General features: G+C 42.2%; 1 long non-coding RNA gene across 1 annotated transcript in view; it reads left to right on the top strand.

Annotated features, from left to right (window-relative positions):
• LOC142603281 (uncharacterized) overlaps positions 1-21,902 on the top strand; it is a 144,553-nt gene extending 122,651 nt beyond the window's left edge. The window contains exons 3-7 of the long non-coding RNA XR_012837170.1: positions 2,207-2,276; positions 4,558-4,684; positions 16,355-16,518; positions 16,900-17,119; positions 20,504-21,902. This is a non-coding gene — a long non-coding RNA (uncharacterized LOC142603281). The remainder of the gene's footprint in view (positions 1-2,206; positions 2,277-4,557; positions 4,685-16,354; positions 16,519-16,899; positions 17,120-20,503) is intronic.
• Positions 21,903-24,650: the final 2,748 nt, after the last annotated feature.

Consider the following 24,650-nt stretch of genomic DNA (forward strand, 5'->3'; position numbering starts at 1 on the left):
TAAGTTGGAGTATGGAAAGATTAATGCCTTTGCTTTAATAACAGGGCTTGATCCAAGACTGCAGAAATGATGTAAGTACCCAAGCGAAGCCTAGAAAGGATTGTTGTCCACTATTAATAGCCTGGTGGATCAAGGAGTGCCAGTGCAATGACCCAGTGTGCGTAATTCCCCTGTGTGGTTGGTATTAAAGGGAGATAGAAGGATGCATCTGACTGTGGATTTCAGAGCATTAAATGCTGTAACTCCACAAACATCACCTCTTCTTGTTAAAATGCCAGAAATTACGGCTGCAATAGTACGAGGCACTAAGTGGGTTTTAGTCATAGATCTAGCAAATGCATTTTTCTTTAGCCCTTTAGCAGAGGAATGTTGGTAAAAGTTTGTTTTTACATTTCAGGAGAAAAAAAAAAAGTCTCACACAAGTTCCTCAAGGATTTCATAAGCTCCTGCGATCTATCACATACACATCACTCAAATGTGGGAGAAATTAGCCTGCAGGTCCAGGAAGCATGTAACATCATACGTAGATCACACCTGAATTGGGGGAATTCTGAAGAACAAGCATGTCAGCAGACAGGAAGTTTTGGCTGCAATCCAAGAGGAAGGATTGAAAGTCAACAGACAAAAGGTTCATTTAGTGCAACAAGAGGTAAAATATTTAGGAGCAGTACAAGGTATTGAAGGCTAGACTCCTGATAAACAGTGTGGAATTAATTCAAAAGCTACCCAACCCCACCACTCTGCCTAGCTTAGGGCACTGTGAGGCACATTTAATCATATGCAGGATTTTATTCTGATGTTCACTGAAGTGAGTCGTCCTCCAGCTAAGCTTTTAGAGAAAACTAGGCAGTGGGAACAGGGTGCAGAAAAGCAGGCAGCTTGGTCGAGCTGAAGCCAGCCTTAGCCCAAGCTGCAGTGGTGGACTATCTGGACCCAGGAAACCTCTTCGTGTGTGGTTTGCCTCTGTTAGCCAGGAAGGAAGTGCCAATTTGGCACAAAGAAAGATACCGTTGTCTGTGCATCTCAAATCTTCCTGACACCACAACTGCTTGTCAAAAGGATGAGTATATTTAGTCTGGAAATCAGAAAAATGGGATTATATCATTGGAGGAAGGACAATGGCACAACACACCAGTCATGCTTCCTTGAAATACATTGTGTTCAATAAAGCACGAGATGGTACGTACCCGGCTCTAGGCTGGCAAAATGGACCCTCACGGTAATGACCTGGGGGGTCAGACCTGGAAAAGGACACGTGACACAAGCACCTCCATACCTTAATGATGGAGGGGGCTGAACATGAGTGTCAGATAGTGCAACCTCCTGACATGCGGTGGCCTGTGCAGGTTTGATTGCCTCTGTCAAAACCCATTCGCAGAAATCTGCTCTACAGGTGGTTCAAGTTCTCATGGGATAAGGCTTGCACAAGATTTGCTCCAGTCCCTGTAAAGAAGAGCAGGAGGCAGTGGGGCAGGTCTCGCCTCACTCAGTACAAGTGGCAGACATCCCAGCTGAATCGTCAGGTGTGCTTCCCAGCAGTATGGGCAAACAAAGGTGAAGGATGTCATTTTACTGAACAAGTTCTTTGCCCAGCTAGGTACAAAGCAGCAACTACACATAGCAGAACACCCACAAACCGCAGAATATGAAGAATTTGGCTTCCAAAGGAAGCTTTAAGGAAGTTAATAGAGGTGAATGGCAAAAATTAGGATGTGATGTTCCTATTTAAATGGCTTCACAAATGACTACAGTCAGTCATGATTATATTCCTTTTAAGACCACGACATGAAGAGAGATGTGACTCCGCCAGCATCAGTGGTTAAAAACTTCCATATCAGATGAATAGCAGCTGAAAGGTCTCACAGATTAATGGATAGAAGAATTTGACAAACAACTGAAGCAGGATAATCAACAAATAGCTGAGCAATTAGGACAAAATGTTCATAGAATAGATAAAAGGTAGAAAATGGTAAATAACCAACATAAAGAATGGCAAGTAGAGGATCAGGTAGTATATCATGGGGTTCCTGGAAAGAAGCACAACTTGGCCTGCAAGCGGGATGGATCTGGCACTAGTACAGATGAAGTCATTTCCATTGTTTATTAGTTCAAGTAAATTCTGACAACGTGAGGCAGTTTCATCAATCACAGCCAAAGATTCAGAGGAAAAGACTAACCTATATGAAAAGTTGTCTTCATTTTTCAGGATCACATAAAGGAGTGAGTGTTACCCAGTCACCAGACCTGGATCAGCATAGAAACATGGATTTGCTGTGGTATGTAAGAATAGCTCTTCCAGCTGTTGTATTGGGGTATCAGTGTTACCGAAGTTGGGAATACTGTTAAACAGTGTCAGGCTCTTTCTGTTCTGCCTGCTCTGTCAGGGCAGGGTCTGCATGCAGCGTGGTATTGCCTGCGCTTTGCAGTAGGGAGAACAGGACTGGAAGGAGCAGAGCTGTCAGGGATGCTGCCCGAGAAAGTTGCATCCACCTCCTTGCTGGTTTGCACCCTCTCTGTCTGAGCAAAGCACTTTCTGCAGTCAGTACAGGTGGTCAGTGAGATAAAACTATTGTACACGCCTCGATACACTAGATACTGGGCAGCAGCACGGCCTGCAGACTGAGCTCTCTAGCCTGTATCTCTGAAATGTCCAAGTTCCCTGATCATCCCGAACTGGATGTGTGCAGGGATGGCTTAAAGCTGTATTAGTCACACTTTTCTGGAGCTAGTCAAGCTTTGCTGTAGCTGTTAGAACAACACAGGCTCACCCAAAAGTTTGAAAGTCCCCATGTTTTGTTTCCTTTGCTCTCCCTCCATTTCACAGAGTCCAATCCACTTTATTTTAAAACTATTTATTTATTATTTAACCAGAGACATCCTTCTTTCCTGGAAGGCCACCATGCAGCTAACAAGTGATGTAGACATACCCATGCACTATTGTTCTTGTCACCTCTAATCATGCAGTGATTGCCATCACACTAAATCCCTTCCTCCCATCTGCCTTCCTCGGAGTTACATGAAATTCTCCCTCACCCCTCCATGCAACCTGAGCTTCCCTTTGCTTTCTCCATCTTTGGCCCTCCCCAGCCTGTGCAAGCAATCCAGTGGCTCCAAACAGGGAATCTCCCTCGTTACTGTGGAGGGTCTCTAACTCACTGCTTTTTCCTGTCAGACACACTAGTTTCTTCTGCCATGAACTAGAATCCCTTGAGAGAAAGCAAGCTTAAAAAAGTCTTTCAGCAGCCTTTTCTGTTCTGCCCTCCTGGTGCCAGTTGGAAATGAGAAGAAAAGGGGGGGAAAGATTAAAAAAAAAAAAGAAAAGCAAAAATCTTCAAAAAGGAAGACTTTTCCAGAGCCCAAACAATCAATCGGACAATAGGAGATAATGATTCCACCTCTGCGCCCTCCTCCTGCCGGATGGGAATTTTAAACCCCGTGTCTGCCAGAGGTGGTAAAAGACCTAAGTGATCCGCCTCGGCTCTGAACGTGGCGCCTTGGTGATGAGCTGAAAAGCTTGTTGCTCACGTTGCAAACAAAGACTTAGCAGAGGGCAGAGGTAAAACCAACCGGGACCCGGCCTTCTAATCAGGCCCATGCTGTGAGCTCATAGTATTAATCCAACAGCCGGTGACATCAAGGCAGGAGGCCTGCATGACCCCGAGCCCGTCCAACGGTGGCTTACACTACCCAGTACCGCGTGTTCCATTTAATAAACTCCATTGATATATTTAATAAAGACACCTCACACTTCCACAGTTTCATGTGTGACCTCTCTGTGGTTGCTACCAAAACCACAAAGTAAGAGAGTCAAGGATCATTAGCTGACGAGGCAAAACTGCCCCTTCCCTTGCTCTTCTATTTTTCTTGTGAATATCAACTGCTTGGGAGGCAGCGATTGCTTGTAATCCTTCCTGTCTCCATTATAGAAAGTACAGGTTTCTATGAGAGCTTGGGAAAAGATTACAGGATAATTGCCTGCAGTTTGGGCAGCTCGCAGTCCTGCTCGCTGCCTGCAGACTCCTCATGCCGGCACTCATCATCTGCCCAGAGGCTGTGTGGATAGGCTCCCGACAGCCCGCAGGCGCTGGGTGCTGCTGTCACCCCATCTCCTCCCAATTTTGTGGTCAGAAGGGAGCTTTTGCAGGCACCAGGGTCCAGAGGAAATCCATTAGCAACCCCCAAGCACCCCCTGAGGGCCCCTGGCTCTGCTGCAACAGCAGGGAGACTTTGGCTTCTGGTAAAGGGCGTCTCCCTCAGCAGGGGAAGAAAAAGATGGGTATGTGCCTCTGTAATTTTTTTCTAGATGGGCTAATGAAAAACCTTGTAGGAAAAATGTCTGGTTTAAAACCTAAAAAGAAAAGGGTTTATTTGGTAGATTTTTTTTCTTAAGTTTTGGGCCTTTGGGGTTTTTTTTTAATATATATATTATTTGGTGGTGGTTGGTTTCCTTTTGTTGGAGGTTTGTTTTTTAGTTGGGTTTTGGTTGGGGTTTTTTGCATTAGAAATAGTGTCAGTTGTCAAACAAGACTCCTGATTGATTTGGGTTTTTATGTCTAGCTTTCAACATCCTCAAAGGCATCTAATTGTTCAGGACATACTGAGTATCTGCACTTACAGAAATCAAGCCTCGAGTGGAACTCCCCTGAAAGCAAGGCACCGGGAAGCCAAGATTAGTTTTCAGAAAGTAAGTGGTTTTCATTTTTCGGTTTCTCAAGGACTCTTTCAAGGGCCAAGCAGATGGCTGGGAGATCCACAGAATGGAAACCTGCAGTTCTAATGGGGACAGAAAAGTGTGTGTGGAGGGGGTTGTTTGTTTGGGGTTTCTTTTAGTTAAATTGTCTTTTTGTTTGACAGCAATTTATGCTATTTATACAGCTGAAATGCCAGTGCATTTTTTTTGTGTGGACTCTTCCTTTTCAACAAAGGACTGAGGAAATTGCCACACTAATTCTCTGAGCTTCCTAGCAGCTCTCAAGCATAACCAGAAGAGCAATTTCCAACTTAAAAAATACAAAGGCAAACAAAAGAATAAAAGCGCGACAAACTGGTTCAGTTCAGAAAGCCCCTTGAAAACTTTAGGCAGCTACGGCTACATTCCCGTTGCATTTTGAGCGGAGACTTGGGCCTGTGCTGCCCACCAAGCCAGCGTTAGCCGCCCGGTGGGTTTTTCAGGGACTCTTAGTGCTGCGTCAGTCTTTCATGCAGCCCAGAGTGCCCATCAGCTGTGCAGCTGGACAGGCTCCTGGCAGCAGCGACGTGCTTTGAAGAGGCTCTAAACCCTTGCCACTACAAGGCGTGAAGGCTGCAGGCAGGCAGAGCACGTGGGACGGGCAGCGCAAGCCACGCCGCAGGCGTCCCTGCGGCACCCAGCCCTGAGCCTGGCCAGCAGAGATATGGCACAGCTGCACCCCGAGGTCCTCGCAAAACAGAGTCTTTGTACTCCGGTAAGTGGAAACAAAACTAAAAGCCTGGCATACTAATTCTTATCTAGTGCACGCCATCTGGACCTACCCAAATGTCTTGTAACATTACAAAACCAATGCTAATCTTGCATCTGCAAGTGGGGAAACTGAGTCTTAGGATGGGGTGGTCCCTCTCCTTGGGGAGCCCCATGCATTCCCGGGGATCCTGTGTCCTCCAAGTACGGGCTTCTCTGGAAAAGTGCACACACACACCCTCTCTGTGTCTATGTTTGCATGTATTTGCTATATAGCTGTCCCACACATTTTCCTTGCTAGCCTGTCATAACCATTACTAAAATATGCTTATCTCATATATGCAAATAGCAGGATATTTATAAGGTTCTTTGAAATTTCCATAATTGTGCTGTAAAAAAAAATCTCTTTGCTTATCTCACAAAGTGTTGTAACCACAGTGTTACTTTTATTGAAATCCAAAAATCACTCAGCAAAATAAGAATAGTTTAAAAACTGACAGTTTTTTATATTTTTGAAATAGAAGGGAAAGAAAGGAAGCAAACCAGGCTTTATTATTTTAAATTAGAAAGTTTAATGCTCACCAAAAAGGATATAAACTGTAAATGTATTTTAGCAGTTCCTAGAGAAAAAGGGAGAGGTTTTAATAATAACACTGTGTGCTCCTATATCATTTTCATTAGAAAAATCTCAGAGCGCTTTCTGCTTATTAAAGAATGGAATGTCTCGGAAGACTCTTGGGAGGTACTATAGAAAAGTAAGGTAACAAATATAAATCCACATTATGCTCCATACTGTGATTACCTGGAACTTCCTAACCATCTTGGGGATGTACAGCTCCCTGCTAAGGCTCAGGATTACAAGTCTGTCCTCCATAGCACAGCTTCACTCGGCTGTGGCAGTGCAAGGGGCTTCGCTGCATGTATCTCCTCATTTCGCGGGTGAGCAAACCAACACCTGGAAGGTTTTTCCCAAGCTCAAAGGTGAGGAACAGAAATGAGCAACAGGGATAGGCCAAGCACCTCACTGTGCTCGTCATGGGTGCCTGCCACCTCATGTCCTGCCTCGTGGGGACACACGAGGAGCTCTGCAGGGATTCCTCTGCCTCCTTTGGGGAATCCTGGCCGGTCTCTGGGCTCACGTGAGAAGGTTCCTCACCAGGTACGGGAACACTCCCAGACAGGCTTTGACTGGGAATGATCTGGAAAGGACAGGAAAATAAGACATTAGTCTAAGTTTAGCAAGAGTCATAAAATATGCACTGGAACAACAAAAGGAGGAAGAGAGGCTGTAAAGGTAGAGGATATTCCCTCAGCTGATGAAGAAAATGATATTTTAAAATCCCTAGTGTTTAATTTCAGAAAATACAATAGACTGACTGAGTGCCCAGAAGAGGAACAGCCTGTTAACATATCTTAGATAAACAGGAGCCAAACTGTTAGCCTGACAGAAAAACGAGAAAGCCCATCAATGCAATGGGGGAAAATAATAAATTAAAAAACAGATGGTTCAAAGATGTGATTGCATCTTCAGCTTCAGCGAGAGGAAAGAAGGGGAATACATATGTGTTACAGGCAGGCCAGGAACACAAAAGCTGGAAAAACATACACGAACAGAAGAGGCAGACTCGTCATAATGAAGTTAATTAAAATAGCAGGACCTCAAGTTATTTTAGGTCCCAGTGGTAGAAACCCCAGAATTCCAAGCCCCATTCTTCATTAATACAAAAAGTTTCCTATTTCATCCATGCTCAGAAAAGGGACCTCTTCCTTTATGCGCTAGATAATGAGTCAAGGCAGAAGGGAATTATTCTGAGCTTGGAGAAAACAAAGCACAAATTAATAGATTACCGGCAGAAAGGCAGTTTAAAGCACTTTGCCAAGGCACATTTTATTCCCACACTTATCCTACATACATATTTTTTTCTGTAATTCTGTTTAGATCAGAAGTGCATGACCAAGCAGAGATGTGTATAGGCTGGAGTGGGCATTAAAACAAACAAACAAAAAGCAGACAAAAGAATGGGAAAAAACAATCTAAAATGACTGGTGCAATGACTTAAAAATGACAAAAAGGAGAGGTGCCATACTGGACGTTGTTCTCAGCAACAAGGAGGAGGGCGCACAGCAAGCTCACTACCCTGGACTTCAGGAGAGCAGACTTTGGTCTCTTCAGGGGTCTGCTTGGTAGAGCACCATGGGACAAAGTCCTGGGGGGAAGAGGGGCCCAGGAAAGCTCATTAATATTCAAGGATCACTTCCTCCAAGCTCAGGAGCGATGCATCCCAACAAAGAGGAAGTCAGGCAAAAACACCAGGAGGCCTGCATGGATGAACAAGGAGCTCCTGGACAAACTCAAACACAAGAAGGAAGCCTACAGAGGCTGGAAGCAGGGACGGGTGGCCTGGGGGGAATACAGAGAAATTGGCTGAGCAGCCAGGGATCAGGGTAGGAAAGCTAAAGCCCTGATAGAATTACATCTGGCCAAGGATGTCAAGGGCAACAAGAAAAGCTTCTATAGGTACATCAGTGATAAAAGGACAACTAAGAAAATGTGGCCCCTCTCCAGAAGGAAACAGGAGACCTGGTTATCCAGGACATGGAGAAGGCTGAGGTACTCAATGACTTTTTTTGCCTCAATCTTCACCAGCAAGTGCCCTAGCCACACCACCCAAGTGGCAGAAGGCAAAGGCAGGGACTGGGAGAATGAAGAACTGCCCATTGTAGGAGAAGATCAGCTCTGAGACCGTCCAAGGAACCTGAAGGTGCACAAGTCCATGGGACCTGATGAGATGTATCTGTGGGTCCTGAGGGAACTGGCAGATGAAGTTGCTAAGCCAACATCCATCATATTTGAGAAGTCGTGGCAGTGCAGTGAAGTTCCCGCTGACTGGAAAAGGGGAAACATAACCCTCATTGTTAAAAAGGGAAAAAAGGAAGACCCAGGGAACTACAGGACAGTCAGTCTCACCTCTGTGCCTGGCAAGATCATGGAGCAGATCCTCCTGGAAACTATGCTCAGGCATATGGAAAATGAGGTGATTGGTGACAGCCAGCATGGCTTCACTAAGGGCAAATTGTGCCTGACAAATTTGTTGGCCTTCTATGATGGAATTACAGCACTGGTGGATAAGGGAAGAGCAACTGATGTCATCAACCCAGACTTGTGCAAAGCATTTGACGCTGTCCTGCACGACATCCTTGTCTCTAAATTGGAGATTGGAGAGACACGGATTTCACTAATGGACCACTCAGTGGATAAGGAATTGGCTGGATGGTCACACTCAAAGAGTTGCAGCCAATGGCTCGATGTTCAAGTGGAGACCAGTGATGAGTCGCGTTCCTCAGGGATTGGTATTGGGACCAGCGTTGTTTAACATCTTTGTCGGCAATATGGACGGTGGGATCGAGTGCACCCTCAGCAAGTTTGCCAATGACACCAAGCTGTGTGGTAGGGCTGACACACTGAAGAGAAGGGATGCCATCCAGAGGGATATTGACAGACTTGAGAGGTGGGCCCGTGCAAACCTCATGAAGTTCAAGAAGGCCAAGTGCAAGGTCCTACACGTGGATCAAGGCATTCCCAAGCGCTACTACAGGCTGGGCAGAGAATGGATTGAGAGCAGCCCTGAGGAGGAGGGCTTGGGGATGTTGGTGGACAAGAAGCTCAGTGTGACCCAGCAATGTGCACTTTCAGCCCCAAAAGCCAACCGTGTCCTGGGCTACATCAAAAGCAGCATGATCAGCAGGTTGAGGGAGGTGATTCCCTGCCTCTACTCCACTCTGGTGAGACCCCACTTGGAGTACTGCATCCAGCTCTGGGGTCCCCAACATACGAAGGACATAGACCTGTTGGAGCGAGTCCAGAGGAGGCCATGAAGATGATCAGAGGGCTGGAGCACATGTCCTATGAAGACAGGCTGATAGAGTTGGGGTTGTTCAGCCTGGAGAAGAAGAGGCTCCAGGGAGACCTTATAGCAGCCTTCCAGTACCTAAAGGGGCCTACAGGAAAGCTGGAGAGGGACTGTTTACAAGGGCATGGAGTGACAGGACAAGGGGGAATGGCTTTACGCTGAAGGAGGGGAGATTTAGGTTAGGTATTAGGAAGAAATTCTTTACTGTGAGGATGGTGAGGCACTGGAACAGGTTGCCCAGAGATGATGTGGATGCCCCATCCCTGGAAGTGTTCAAGGCCAGGTTGGATAGGGCTTTGGGCAACCTGATCTAGTGGAGGGTGTCCATGGCAGGGGGTTGGAACTAGATGGGCTTTAAGGTCTCTTCCAACCCAAACCATTCTATGATTCTATGATTGATTAATGACTTGCTTTATGTTACTTAGTACACAGAAAATAGAACAACTCCATCTTGCCAGCTTGAACTCATCCCGTAAGTTCTGTGTGGGTATATATGCATCTATACCTCTGTCACACATATATGCACATGTGTATATACGCATCTCTATATTACTGTTTTATATGAAGAAGTACCAATAGGTTGCGAGGGGTCCTCATGGCCGGAGGGACCCTGGCCAGGATCCTTGTTCTATCAGAATGAGAAGTTTTTCCTTTGGCTTCAAAAGTGGCAGGGTTTAGCTCCAACTTCCTTTGCAGCAGTAAAGCTTTAAATCTGTAGCTAGACTTTCTCTGCCCAGCACTATACTTCAGCTCTTCTGTGAGAAATCTGGAAATGGTTTAACTGTGCAAATTAATCATGCATAAACAATTTAAGATATGATCCCAATATTATTTCAGTCATAATTTGGCAATATGATGGAGGCAGAAACTAAAACTGTACTTGTGTTTGAATAGTGTTGATTCTTTCATAACTATTAACTCTCAAGACCTCAATTTTATATCCCTTGGGAACAGATTCGCCCTGTGCTGAGGGGATTAGAAACAGGAGATCATGAGATGCAGGTTCAGTTCTTGTTATATGACTTTCAGCTGCTTTCTTAACTTCCTGCCACCTTTTTTTTCCCTTGTGTAAAATTAGGATAATGACATTTCTTCATATGACAGCAGCTTAATGCATTTATGTCTAAAATGCTCAAGCGAAAGGCGCTATACATTTCAGAGATTGTTGTTTATTACCGCAATTGTTATTACTGCTATTTCTGAGAGTTTCATTCTCACATATATAATAAGGGCAAAATATTATGAATATTTTGCCTTGTTTTGAACTTAACACCAATTTTATTCTGAATTAATTGCTTTGAATAGAATTATTCCTGAACTACATCAACTGGGGACCAGCTGCTGACCCCAAGTGTTTAAGAACTACAGATAATCATGGATGAAAAGAGACAAAAATACATTTTATCTTAGAAGTATCTACTGTTGTGATAGAGACTGAAATTAAAGTATAATCCAGAGAGAGAGAGAGGGAGAGAGAGTATTCTTTAATTAAAATCAGCTACCTCAAAAGATGGATATTCTCAGGAGTGAAATTTGCACTGTGCTGAAGGCTTTCCACTTAAACCCTTGATGATGCAAGGAAAAAGAATTCTCAAGGAGTAATATTGGCATTAGCAGATAGCCACTTGCCACCGCACAGTAAGGCTAAATTTGCAGAGAAGTATGTGGACAGTAGAACGGAAAGATGGACAAAATAGGAAGCTATCTGAAACACAAACCCCTGATTATCCAGCAACAAATGAATAGTTTGGCAAAGAAAGGGACCAAAGATAGAGACGTGGAGATAGAGAAAGAAAAATTAAACCAGAAGCAGCAGAGATCAATGAAAACAATCAGCACTTTCTGCCAGGAGATATGTTAAAAAGACTGAAACCGAGGCTTTAGATAATGTGTTCAAAATGATCCATCATCCCACCCACCATCTCCATAGCAATTAATATCCCCGACCAAGGACAAAGTATGATTCAACCCATGGAGATTGTATGGACCCCTCATGAAAGGCAGAAGGTGAAAGGCACAACATCCCTTTGGGGTAGTTCTGGGACTTGTGGTGATAATGCCTTCCTCACCTTCGGAGAGATGCTGCTTCTGGCAACGTGGGAACTGCAGAGTGCGCACTTGAGGGGAATACTTCTGACAAGCGTTTCATAGTGAATCCTGTTCTGTTCTCATTTTAGATACCACCACAGATGGCTTCCTGCAATACAAAGAAGGCTCCTGGCAAGGCAGTTGGCTGGATAATGTTAGAATTGGATGTGATGGAAGCATTACCTCACAGAAACACCCAGTCACCAGCATTTATTTCATTGTGTTCAGCGTAGTAGATTTGAGCAGCTACTTTGCACTGGCACTGGCTTCCTTGCTCTGCGCTCACATATAAATCTCTCTTGCATGAATCTTGCCTAACAGTCCTCTGCAACCAGGTGGTCTCTGTGAGAAGTGGTTATGCTGCAGTGAGGAAAGATGTATCCTTTTTTTTTTTCTTTCCTTTTTTTTTTTTTTTAAATTTCTGTAGTAAAGCAGAGGATCTGCTGCAATGGTATCAGAAGCTCTCTGGCTACGTCTCTGGGAACTGTGGGAAGCAGCAGAGCACCCTCCCTGTGTGCTCAGGGCACCTTATTGCTAGGGACAGGATGCACATAGCTTCGATGCCTATAAATACCTTGTAGCTTTGCTGTATGTGATGCAAATGTGTTTTTTTTTTCTAGAAAGAGCCTAAAAGCAAATTGTTTGTCTAATATTGGCCACACGATATTGCAGCCAGGCAGGATGGGATATGTAGCAGGGGATTTTTTAATGTGTCACATTAAAAAACCTGTGCAAATCTTGGCTAGTCCAGGTTCCCTAAGAGCCACTGTGGATTCAGAACAAATTTTAGTTAAAGCAAGAAGGTTGGCTTCATAATTAAATTGCATCATATAGGTAATCTGGTTGTTAGTCTTAGACCTTTAAAGGTATTTTAATACCCATAGTACTTTAAGTGCTATAATGGCTTGACTAAACTTGGCATTAGTTAGCAGCATCTCTTGAAAGGAGAAAAGAATTTATGGCAGTAAAAAAGCGAGGCCTTCTTGGCAATGTTACTTTCATTGGAAATTGGTAGATCATATTGAGCTGTAAGTTACAAGTTCTCAAAGTTATAGTTTCTCATAGCAGCTCTCATCACGCCTCATTTGCCCAGTTCCACCAGTCTTGCTCGCGCAGATGCCGTGGTCCTGTGGGGCCCCTCTGAGCACGCAGGGCTGGCTGTTTCAAAGAGAAGTACTGAAAGTCCAGTGATGGTGGTACATGCTGGCGAGCAGTATTCACATGTTAACAGATTTCCACTCAAACTGGCAAATAGGAATGTCTATGTTAGTAATGCTGTGTGAAAGCCAAGGCAACAAAAGTCAAAATGTGCATATGAGAATATGTGGTACACACAGTATATGTCACAATGTTTACCATCACTTCAAAACATGCACCCGCCCACAGTTCTTCACTAGCGGCATCCTGGAACTTCTCCAATTGGGATTTGCTATATGAAGCAAAAGTCAATTAAAATCAGCCATTATTGTACAGATCATGAGATCCATAGTACAAGATACCATACTCATCCCAGATGCTCATTAATAGCAGTGTGTTGCAAACAAGTCCAGGACAATTGCATGGGTTTTGTATACTTTTCTGATTGCTGTGTTTGCTCAGTTAGCATATAACATTTTCAAATGTGTTGGATTAAAATTTTTAGCAAATAGCCAATTCCCCAGAAACACAGTTCTGTTGCGTTCTGGAACTATTGCAAATGTAGGTCAGAGTCAGTAAGTAGGCTTAGTTAATGAAAACAGGGGGGAGAAAGATTTTGGGTAAGGGAAATTATGTCCACCCAGCTTGCTAGAAGAAGACCTGTTAGCACCAGCTCACCCACCTTTTACCAAAGAGCCTGCTGCTGTATGAGGTGTGGTGACTCATCGCTGCATCATACTAGTGCTACATTTTTAGCTCAGAAAGTAACCACCTGGTAAAGTGTGGTGTGCTTGGTTGGGTTCCCTCAGTCTCTTGTAGAGCTCCTCCATGGAGTTAAGAAAATGTGATTTTCCAGCAAGGTAAACTGTGCAGTCTCATGTTCAGGCGCTCACATAATTGTACAGCTCCAAGAGCCCAGTTCCTGCCACACTTTTATTTGTGAGCAAGCAGCATTTCCTGGCCCGATTCAGAGAAACCCACACCAGAATGGCCTTGAGCCGAGATCATTCTGCTGGGTGGGTGGAGGTTTCCAGTCCTTCAGAGAGAGCTGAGCACCAACCAGCATCTCCCAGGTAAGGCCTCGCCAGAATGACAGACCAGCAGTCAATCTGGCCCATCATTTCCTGCCTGGAAGCAAAACACTGACAGTTTTTTATTGAACAAAACATTCACTCAACATGAAACAAACTTTTTTTTTTTTTAAAAAAAGGTACCCCCACCCCTACACACTCATTTTTAGGGCTGATTTAGAAACTAAAAAATCTGTAATTAGCACAATTTTATTTGTAATTAGCACGGATGAGTTGTTTGCTTTAGTGCTGATATTAGTAGCAATGGAAGTGCATTTGCTCTTTTGGTTTTCATTCTTTCACTGCCTCTTTACGTTTAGTTTCAAGGTGAGATCAGTATCTGGAAACATGATGCAATTTATGCTGTTACCATTTCATAAACTTCAGCAAGTCTACTCCCAATAATGTATTATAATTATACTGATGATCAGAACTAGATTTGAAAGTGCACGAAGGCTGGCATCAACTGCCACTGTGTGTCTGACCGGATCAGAAAATGAAAACAACAGTTACTGGCATTTATTGTCAGAGGAGCTCCAACTCAGTTCTGCAGACAGATATGGACTGCAAAAATTAAATGGCTATTCATTTCATGTATATACCTAATTTCTGCAGATTTTGAGACTCGCATCCTAATCTCTGTTATGCTTGTTCCCATTTGCTTGTTCCAACAGTACCTCTTTAAGAGAAGCTTCCCTACTTTAAAAGCAAATGCAGTGTTCCCTGCTGTGATGGATTCCTTCTTTTTCCTTCCTAATTGGAGCCATTTCATCAGATCGAATTTTGACAAAGATAGTAATTGTCATCCAATTTTAAGGCAATGACAAGATCAATATGAATTCTCAGATGACAAGTATTATTACTGGGTGAGCACAAAGAAACAAAGAAAATGAAAAATCCATGTTCTAGGGATCAAAACAGTTAGAGGCACATGCTTGCCTTGATCCACGTGTGCTTGAATCCTGTTGACAACAATAGACGCTGTGCATGTGGATGGATGGGGTAGAACAGATGGCCTTTGCCAGTCAAATAGCGGAGGAAAACGAGCACCCAGCGCTTTAGTGCATTGCAGTTTCGGTAATGTGGGAGTCAATTAACTTACCACCAAACAGACTTGCAGGGAAAATTACCCACAGCCCCATCTCAGAGAATTCTGCTTCTCCTTAACATTTTGTACTCCTCCTGTTTCCTGAATGTCAGGAGTAAATACCCCAGAAAATCCTGGTTCTTTAAGGTAAATATATTCAACATATATTTATGTAGGCAGAAGTACTTGATTATTTTTATAACATTGTTTAAATGAGATGATCTTATTAGTTAATGGCACAAAGGATTCAGATGGGGTTGAAATAAGGATCTAAAATGCATTGCAGCATCTTTAGACATTTTCCCCACAATAGTGGTTTTGGGACAGATTCTGCCGTGTATGCGTAACTGTTGCCAGATACTGTCGCTTTATTTCGGTAGGTTTACCCTGCAACAAGACACTCCTTCAAGGCATTTGACCCTCAGAGCTCAGCTCGTGTTCCACATTTGCTACTCAATGTGCATTCAAGTTACCTCTGTAGGGCCTCTGTGCACACATCCATCTTGCTATCAAACCAGACCTCCTGCTTTCCCACCCCCAAAACGCGAAATCCAAGGAAATAGGCACTTTTTTTTTTCTTTCCTTTTGCAGTATTTATATTCAAAATACAGTTTAACTGAGGAAGGGGATTTTGGCAAAATAATACATGATTGTCGGACTAATTGGCAGCTGCAATGATAACAACCATGACAAGTTTTAGCTCTGTCCACTTCAACCCAGCCAAGTCATTAAAGGTTTCCAAGCAGAGGATTGTGTTATGAAGCCTGATACACGCTGGTAGCTACACTGGTATCCCTGAATTGCTAAACACATTTTTAACCACCCAAATGCAGGTTCAGTAGGATTTTGATCCATGGAGGAAGGCTTCAGCCAAGCACTGAAAAGATGTTTGTTAGCCTCCAAAATATAAATAAAATATTTACAAAGGGAATAATTGACTTTTGATGTTTACTTCAGGCTATGGTTAAGCAGGCAGTGTCTGTACTGAGCAATGCAGTGACCACCTGCCACAAATGCTGTGATATTTGACAGATCCCTTTCTGCCAAGAACTATAATTCCTATTTAAATCTAAATAGAGGAGCCATGAATGCAGATTTCTCATCACAAAGACGCTGATGTTAATCCCCAGTACAGAAAAATAAGAAAAGCCAGAACGTTTTATTGGATTTTATATGGAAGATAATTAAACAGTATTTCTTCTTTACTTGTTATACGGCATCCCATCAACATTCCTGCTGAAATTTGTTTATAAAGAAAGCCAGAAAGTTTTATTACATTTTTATGTAAAAGAAAATTAGCATTTTGTATATTTGAACTTATATTAGAATAACAAAAAGCAGGTAAACAAAAAATGACCAAAGAATGATGAAAATAAACAGAAAAAAAACACAAGGAAAGCACAACACTGTTCTCATACCCACAATTTTATATTCTAAGCATGCAAACAAAACAAATGCTTATGTGCATATGTATGTATTGTATATATTCACGTACCAAGCAGTTCTGAAAAGCTAAGCTCCCAAAAGTTAGCAAATGCTAGAATTAGATGTGCTTGCACACCCTTAATTTGGCCTTTTTGATTGTATACACACGGACGTATGCTATTTTTTTATTTTTTTTCAGCCACGCACCATACAAAATGGTGCAGTGTAGGCAGAAAATTGGCTGGGAGAATGATGTAATCTCTGAGCGAGCTGCTTTGCAGAAGCCTGTTTCTTTCCTGCCCACAACCCAGTTTGGTATTTTGGATGTACCCAAGGAAGTTATCTTAGCATGTTTCCCAGCAGGTGGGTGCTGCCAATCTGAGTCTGTGAGAGAACGTGTCTAAGTGTGCATTTAAAGCGTGCTTATTAATAGAGGGGAGGTGGGGGGCGGGGGGAGCTGTATCCAAGGTTGCATCCTCGGCATTTAAAAATGTTTCAGTTCAGCCTGTGCTGCCATTTACTGCATTATGTGATGCATGTGGATTTTCCAAACAAAAGCTGTTTATGAGGAGAGTATATTTTAAGATCCTTTTCATGACTGTACAGACCCCTCTCCAAGCAGATGGCCTGACAGTTGCAAGAAAACTATTCATAAGCCAAAAGTAGTATTTAAAATTCTTTTAGAAAGACAGTTTGTTCTCCGTATACGTGTACATTTTAAGCAGGTACTAATTCTGTTCGCAGCAGCACCTTCCCTGCTTTCCAGCGCATTCCAGATCTGCCAGCACAAACTGAAGACGCGCAGGCTGCGGGGAGCGCAGCCTCCAGCAGCACAGCACAGGACTGCCATGTCGCATCAGCACCCTGAGCCGCTCTCTCCGAGGCTACTTTCAGCACTGGCTGATGCAGAAGGGACCATTAAAATTCAGATGCTACTCACTGCTAACTTGGAGTAATATTGGAGGTACAACAGTTTCTCTTTTATACTCAAAATAGGCTATATCCCCAGTGAAAATGTTTACTTAGCATTTACAAGTGCATAGAAACAAGCAGGATTAGCAAAGAACCTTCCAAGGACATGAATGTATTTAATTCCATTTTCATTCGCAGCCTTGACTGTTACCCAGCTGTAGTTGAAGTTCATTGGGAAAAATAACCAGCTGAGAACAAAATAACTAAACCTGAGCCACTTGACCATTACTAAGTTTATGTATTCTGGGAGAAATCTATTGGCAATGACTTCATACAGCTGCATTTACTGACCCTTTTAATTGCCTTCTACAGAACCTCCTGCTTGAAGGAAGCGAGCACTCCCATATCATGCATTTGATAAATAAATAATGCCGTCCCTCTGGAGATAAAAATTCCATCTCTAACCAATCTAAGCACGAGGACAGGGACTAACCGTCCCTACAGTTTGGGGAGATTGATTGTTTTTCCTTTTCCTTCACCTAGGTAGCTCAGGCTTATTATTTGTAGCGTCTAACACATTTAGAAATATTTCTGAAAAATTTCCCTAATATCCTGCAGCAATGAGTTGCAGGGTTGATTATACTCTGCACAAATGTTTTCAGAATTTTTCCTTCACCTTTCCATGCATATTTGTTCTAGAGAGAAAACAGAATAAATAGCCCCTTCTCCCTGCTTCTGTTATATCATCTTTTACTCCTGTGTTTTGCAAACTAAACAATGCTAGTCTTTTTAATCACCTTTTAGATGGAAGCCTCTTTCCTCATGTGTTTAATCATTTTTGCTGCACTTTTTTTTTACTGCAGAAGTACATACGTAGGAGCATAAACACCCCTGGAGCAATCAAAAAGTCTACTAAGAATAGGTTTTAAGGCTTAGCAGAGGTTTGCTCTTTGCTCCCAAACCAATCCCCGTTCATCTCATTCTAAATTCACTTTAAGAAACAGGGTCCCCCGGTGCAGGTGCTGAGATGTGTGTGCAGATGTGCAAGTTTTAAAGTGAGGAACAGGACAGAGGGAGCGGGAAGACTTCATCTCACATTCAGCACTGTGGTCACCAGGCCAGTGCTGATGCGCTGCAGAAATGAAGCCAGAGACTGGTGCGGGGTAAGAAATTGTTTCTTCTGTATGAGGATGAGCTTTCTTAAGCCCGTATCTTTCAGACATGACAATTTGTAGACGATGCTCTGTTTCATCTTCCTGAGGCTCACCTTTACTCCAGTCTGCCTTTGTCCTTCACTCACTCTTTGCAGCACTGCAATCTGTCTTTGAACAGTGATAGTAAGTTCAGATCTGGTGCTACAGCTCTGCTCAGCCCAAAAGGCAACATGAAGGAGAAATGAGAAGCTGGTGAAAAGCCTCAGGGAGAAACATGCTCTCCAGGTGGGATCAGCATCCTCATGGAAGTGCAGTCAAAGCAGTTGTTACTTGTCTTTTGGCAGCCTTTTTTTTTTTTTTCAGTCCTACACATTTTCTCTCATTGCTTTCTGGATACAGAATGCTCTGTGTATTATAAAGGCCAGAACCTTTGCTGGGGGAAACCAGCATGCACTCCATCAAGGGGAATGGTCTAGGTGTACGTAGATTAGCTGAAGACCAGACCCAAAAATGTCTTTGGTAGGATTCCCCTAATCTAATTTTAGCCTTCTGAAGCTTGATGGTCTAGTCCAAGCTTGTTGCTTAATCTTCTCCTGCAGTCAACGGAGAGAGGAGTCGATTCATCCCATCATAAAACAGGGATCTGAGATAGAAGGGATGGCTTCCTGCCCTGAAAGTAGCTCCCCTTGCCTTGGCACAACATCGTTCAGGTGGTGAGCTAAGTGCTTCCCTTTACAGGCTGTAGAGCTGCGTAACTAAAAAGATCCCAAAGTACTTGCGCACAGATCCTACTCCTTAGGCCAGCTAAGTTGCTGTTACTGATCTTGGTATGAACACTGGAGAGCTCTGGGGTACAGGAGGCTCTTGCAGACACAGGCTGCCTTACAGCAGTGGCTGGAAAGAGTGATCATGAGTAATGCCGTTACAGACCTATAACCAATCGTGCCACACCAACAAGCAGTTAGATTTGTATTTCCAATGGTCATATAAGGTTACTAAATAAACTTTGCAATATTCAAATTGGTGTTTGGGGGAGATGAGGGGAAGGTTGGTTTTTTCCCTCATCTAGTTATAGCTTCTCTCTCTAAACCTCTTTAAAAAAAAAAAAAAAAAAAAAAAAGTTAAGGCACTGAACCTTCCTTTCAGTGTTAAAATCAAATCAAATATATCTTGTCCTTGGAAAGTTCTTTGTTAATCCTGTTTGTATTTTTTAAATGCTATGCAAACATTTTCATTGTGGATTAATGTGCTGTTTCAAAGCAGTTGAGATTTTAAGATTGTCATTAATTCAGAGGAAGAGACTTCTGTTACTATTCCAGTTCTTTTGGAAACTAATTTCATTCAATGCCCTTTTTGAGGCTTTGCACTAGAGTGCTAAATGAATACTATCAAAGGCCACATTAAAGAGGATTGTATATAGTTGACCAGGGTTCATACCAGGGACTAGTTTTAGATAGTGTCTTACATTGAAAATATGATTCTTCAATTATACCTCCTATTGCAAAAATGAAATTACCTTGAATGCTTGTTCTAGTAGGCTTATTTCTTAGAATATAATAGTAAATGGTCAAATTCTTCCTCGCAGTACAACATACCCGATTAAAAAATGAAAGAGAAAGAGAGAGAAATGTGAAAAGCAAAGTCAGTTGTAAGAACCCTGAGATCAGTAAAAGGACAGTTTATACAAAGACTCTCCATTTGAGTAGCCCCAGTAATCCCAGGACTGTCTGAATGCTTCAAGTAGGAGTGTCTCAAGCGCCTAATGTTCTTCCAGATGATTCAGGACACTGCAAAGAGGGGTCAGAGGGCCAAAGCGAATATGCAGAAGCTCTTAAACATATTCATGCTATTCACAGATAGTAATCAAAGTGATTTGCAAATACATCTTCTTAGCAAAACTTAACATCTTTGAGATCACAATCATAAAAAATAATTGATACAATTAGGGGATTGAAGCTACGTTTGGTGTGACTGCAGCAATTCACATTTATTACATTTCTAACTGTTTTCCTGTCTGCTTTCCCAAGTCTGATTTAGTTGGAGAATAATAGTGATTTGCAGTCCTTCCCTGTTCTTTTTTTATCTTATGATATGTGCAGATGTTTTAGGTGTGGCTTCACTGTGCAGAGGGTCCGACCCTGTGCGGACAGACAGCTCTGGCTGGCAATGCTGGCAGGTTGGTCTTGCTTTATTCAATTGAGTGCCTACTGCTACTGAATATACACACAACCTCTAGGCTACCTACTGTGGTGTTTCTAAACAATCTGCTTTTCTAATTCCAGGATTACAGTGCTTAAAGGCACATAAGGATGATGAACAAGTGGAAAGGATCTTATGTCCTTACATCCACAGGGAGTTTTGTGCCTCTGTCCTGTTGGCATTAGTCATGTAAGCCTCTCATTCATCTACCTTGGGAAGACTGATTTGCTCAGCCTTTGGTGTTTTCATCTGGTTTTGATGTGCTGGCTGAACTAACTCAATGATTGCTTATGTGTATGAGAATTAATTATAAATTTTGACTATATAAAGCAATATTGTGAACTGATGCTTCATTAGTAGTCTGATCAGTTAGCCACTGCAATGCTAACTGACTTAATTTGCACTGCAGATACTATAGCTAGAAGGCAGTGGACGTTTGTGTAGAAGATGGGAAGCGGAGTTTCACCAACTCTTTGCATTAAATTCTTAGCATCCTCCTCGTACCCAGACAGCATGTGATGAGAGGACAGAGCACAAGACTAAGCGTTATGCTCCCTGTTGAAAACATGTCTTATGACAAAGAATCTGTTGGTTTACTTCACTGGAGAAAGCAAGCTACTGAGGCTGCAGCGGTCTAGCTTGCTGGACATGGACGTGCACTTTGAGGCTCTTGTGCTCTCACTTTCTTCAAAGCCATAGTAAAATGTTCAAAAAGCTATGGTTGAAAAGTGTAACACAAGAGTGAAGTGGTTATTTTCTTCTTTTAACCACTCTCTTCCTTATCTTATTTGTAAAATAATTAAAAATGATTCTTAGGAATATACAAAGCATTTTGAGACCCTGACGCACCACCTGCAGAAATCTTATTGTTTGCTAGAAAGGAATAATTTTTGTTTTCCAAAAAAGCCCTAAGAGGACAAAGAAACATTTCTATATTGTATGCATTAGTGAGAAGGATTAGACAGGCTGTAATCTTGGTCAGTCTGACTTCTACAATTATGGAAAATTACAAAGATTGATGTTAGTTGCAAATTATCTTATTGCACAAACTTGTACAGGATGAATCTTCTCTTTTGAAATACATATTTCACTAAACCTAGCACATATATGAAGTGATTTCTTTTTCTTTCTTTTCCCCATCAGATTGATAATAGACTGTGTAGGAAAGTGCTGAAAAACACAAAAAGAAAAAGTTGGAGCGATTCGAATTGTCATGGCAATATCCTAGATTTTTCAGGAAGTTTGGTTCTGTTTAGCTAGTCACTTTAATTTTCCTTCGCTAACTTGTCTCCATTCTCTGCCATAATGATAATTCTTTATATGACTGTCAGCCCTTTGCATTGTGACAGCTTAAATTAATGTTTTGATATTTCTCTCTTTGTAAGAATACAACAAAGAAGACAACTGCCAAGGATAGGACAGAAACTGTATGAATGTAAAACAGACATTGCGCACCAATAAAGCCAGGAGGAATAATTTTCATTTTATTGCCTTGTTAATAAGCTTTTGCAACAACTAATCCTGAAGACTTTGGGTTCTATAGGCTAGTGTGGCTCTTCTGCTTCATCTGGATTGCTGTAAACTTCTTACTGGGGACCTTGGACGCTTCTGGGAATACTTCAGCCCATTTAGGTCAGGGAGGTTTAATACCTAAGGCAGGCTGATCCAGCCTCTGCTACTACACTAACCCTACATGTAAGCTTTGGTGGATTAGCTTGTTTTACAGTCATAATCATAATAGCACTCATTCACAGCTGAAACTCTTTTTGCAAACTAATATATGTTCATCTCATTTGTACATACCACCTCTCCAAAAGTTAAGAGGATCAATAATAAGAATTCCAAAAGAAAGATGCAGGAAGGATTTGATTTGGCACTTACAAAAGAAATGGTGGAAAGGAATTGTCTTAAGATTCTGTTAAGGTTTAAATCAGTCCTTATCTAAGGTTCAGGGCCTTTAGCAGCGTCATTCCTGTTCTTAATGTATGCTTCAGAAATCCCAACCACATCTGGCATTGCCTTAAATGAAGCTTGACTTCAATAAGGATGGTGTTTTTCAATGTTCTTTAAAAAATCCTTTTAAAAAGATCTGAGATATTCAGATGCAGTTTAATGTTTCAGTATAGCTGAGGATTTCATTACTACTTTCTCTCATTTTTATCATTTTCTGTCTGTTTTTCCTCTCACACATTCCTTGAGGACCTGGCCTCACCTGAGAGATGAGGAATTTAAATGAAAGTAGAACAAAAAAAATCAATTAATCCATTCTTTGTGGCAGAAGCCACCAGATGATGCTGTTACTCTTACAGCTTCTTAGCATGTGAGCAAGATTTCAGTTTTTGAAGGAATGCTGCATTGTTATTAGTTTAGTTTTGCAGTAATCCTCTGAGAGAAGCTAGCAGCAGAGTGTGTTTTCTACTTTATTCTCTATATTAGGATGCAGTTCTTGGGACAAATTACTTTCCTTGGAGTTAAATTTCAGTGCCCAGATGGAAAGTGCTTCTGGACATAGTAGAAACTTTTGTGATGACTGCAGATACCACTGTCACGGAGTGGGGGGAGAGAAAAAAAAAAGGCGTAAGGAAAACATGTTTCACTTGGGAGAAAGTCCACGTTACTTTCTGTTCCATCGCTGGTCGGTACCAAACCCCCAAATCCTGTCACTGTACAGAACAGAGTGATAGCTGTCACAGATGGAAGACGCTGAAGAAGTGAAGGACACTCTTACTGCTGTGGATGTGCCGGGCAATATAAAACAAGCCATAAGGAGAACACGGTTTGGATCTCAAACCATCCTTTTGACTTGTACCTCTCCCTCTTCAACAGATTGTTGGTCCCAGAGAGCTTCAAAGAATAGATCAAAAGTGTGAGAAATACTATTTATCTTAATGACCGCAAATGCTGAAAGCTAGGGATGAAAAATTTAACATCAGATTTGTCAAATATTTCACTGCTGATGGGATCATTTTAGCAGAAATGACCAATGACAGTGCTTATCCATCAAATTGAAGGTTTAATATAAAAAATAAATAACATGGGAGATAGGGCATTTAGTGGATTATTCATTTATGCATTTTAATTAAAAACCTTGATTGTTTAAATGCAAATGAAGCAAACACAGAAATGCCAGTGCATTGCATCGGCACGCTTAAAATCACAGCAGCAGCAGAGATTCGGTTCAGACAGGTATAATGATGATATAGGATCCTGAGTGAAACATATGAGAAAGTTTTACTGTATCTGCAGAAGATATTGCCATCGGCTGTTCCTTACTCTGCTTCTACCAGCAGAAACAACCCCCACAGCAGTCATCCGAAGAAAATGAGAGCTCATGCCTCAGCCAAGCTGTTACTGGACAGTGAGCTTTAAACTAGAAAGTTTTACTGAAGGGCACATGTCAGCGTTCAAAGAACTCCAGATCTGAACAAGGTGAGATTAAACTATCCTGCTTGTGCTAGGAGGAGAGAAGTGACATGCATCTGCCTGAGATTATCTTTGCCCTGGAATTTCTAAGCTTGACTGCCATTTTATGTAAAATAAGTTCTGTTTACTTTGTATAGATTTTATAAGAAAGAATAAGCAAGCACGTACAGAAATCAAGCAAGCATGTTACAGAGCTAATGCATCCAGGCTTTGCTAAGCCAATTAAGCAATCAAATCAAGGTCACAGCTGAGATGGACTCAATAGATCAATGAGATTGAATGGCCAAAATTAATACACTAGGAAATTAAATAAAAAAGATAAAGTTGAGACTGAATTTATTTTGTTGGTCTTGGGCTGGGGATATTTAAGGGGAAGCTGTTTTCTTTTCAATCTAAAGTCGCAGCCACTATTCAGCTCAAATGTATGGGCCTGGCCAGCAAAAGATACAAGTACTCAACGGATGTTTGTGTCCATCAGGTGCAAGGGCTGTGCTGGTCCTTCCCAAGAGAGACCTTCTAAAGCAAAGGGTGATCCCGACCTGTTTCATTTAAGGAGGAGGTACAACCACTGTAGTGTTGTCAGCAGCTCTGCTTCATTATTTTCTTCCTTAAATCTCAGTGTTGTAACAAGTTATTAGCTTGCTGTTCTGATTTTCTCTTTCTAGCACAGAGAAAATCTTTCCATAGAAGTGACACAGATGACAGCCAAATCAAGCAGTAACAGCTTTGGGGAAAAAATAATAAATCCAGAAGAATCTTCCTAATTATACGCAAGATTTGCAGAGTTTGGTGTTTACTTTTAGGGAC

Source organism: Balearica regulorum, chromosome 11 (assembly GCF_011004875.1).
Source record: "Balearica regulorum gibbericeps isolate bBalReg1 chromosome 11, bBalReg1.pri, whole genome shotgun sequence".
Taxonomy (NCBI): domain Eukaryota; kingdom Metazoa; phylum Chordata; class Aves; order Gruiformes; family Gruidae; genus Balearica; species Balearica regulorum.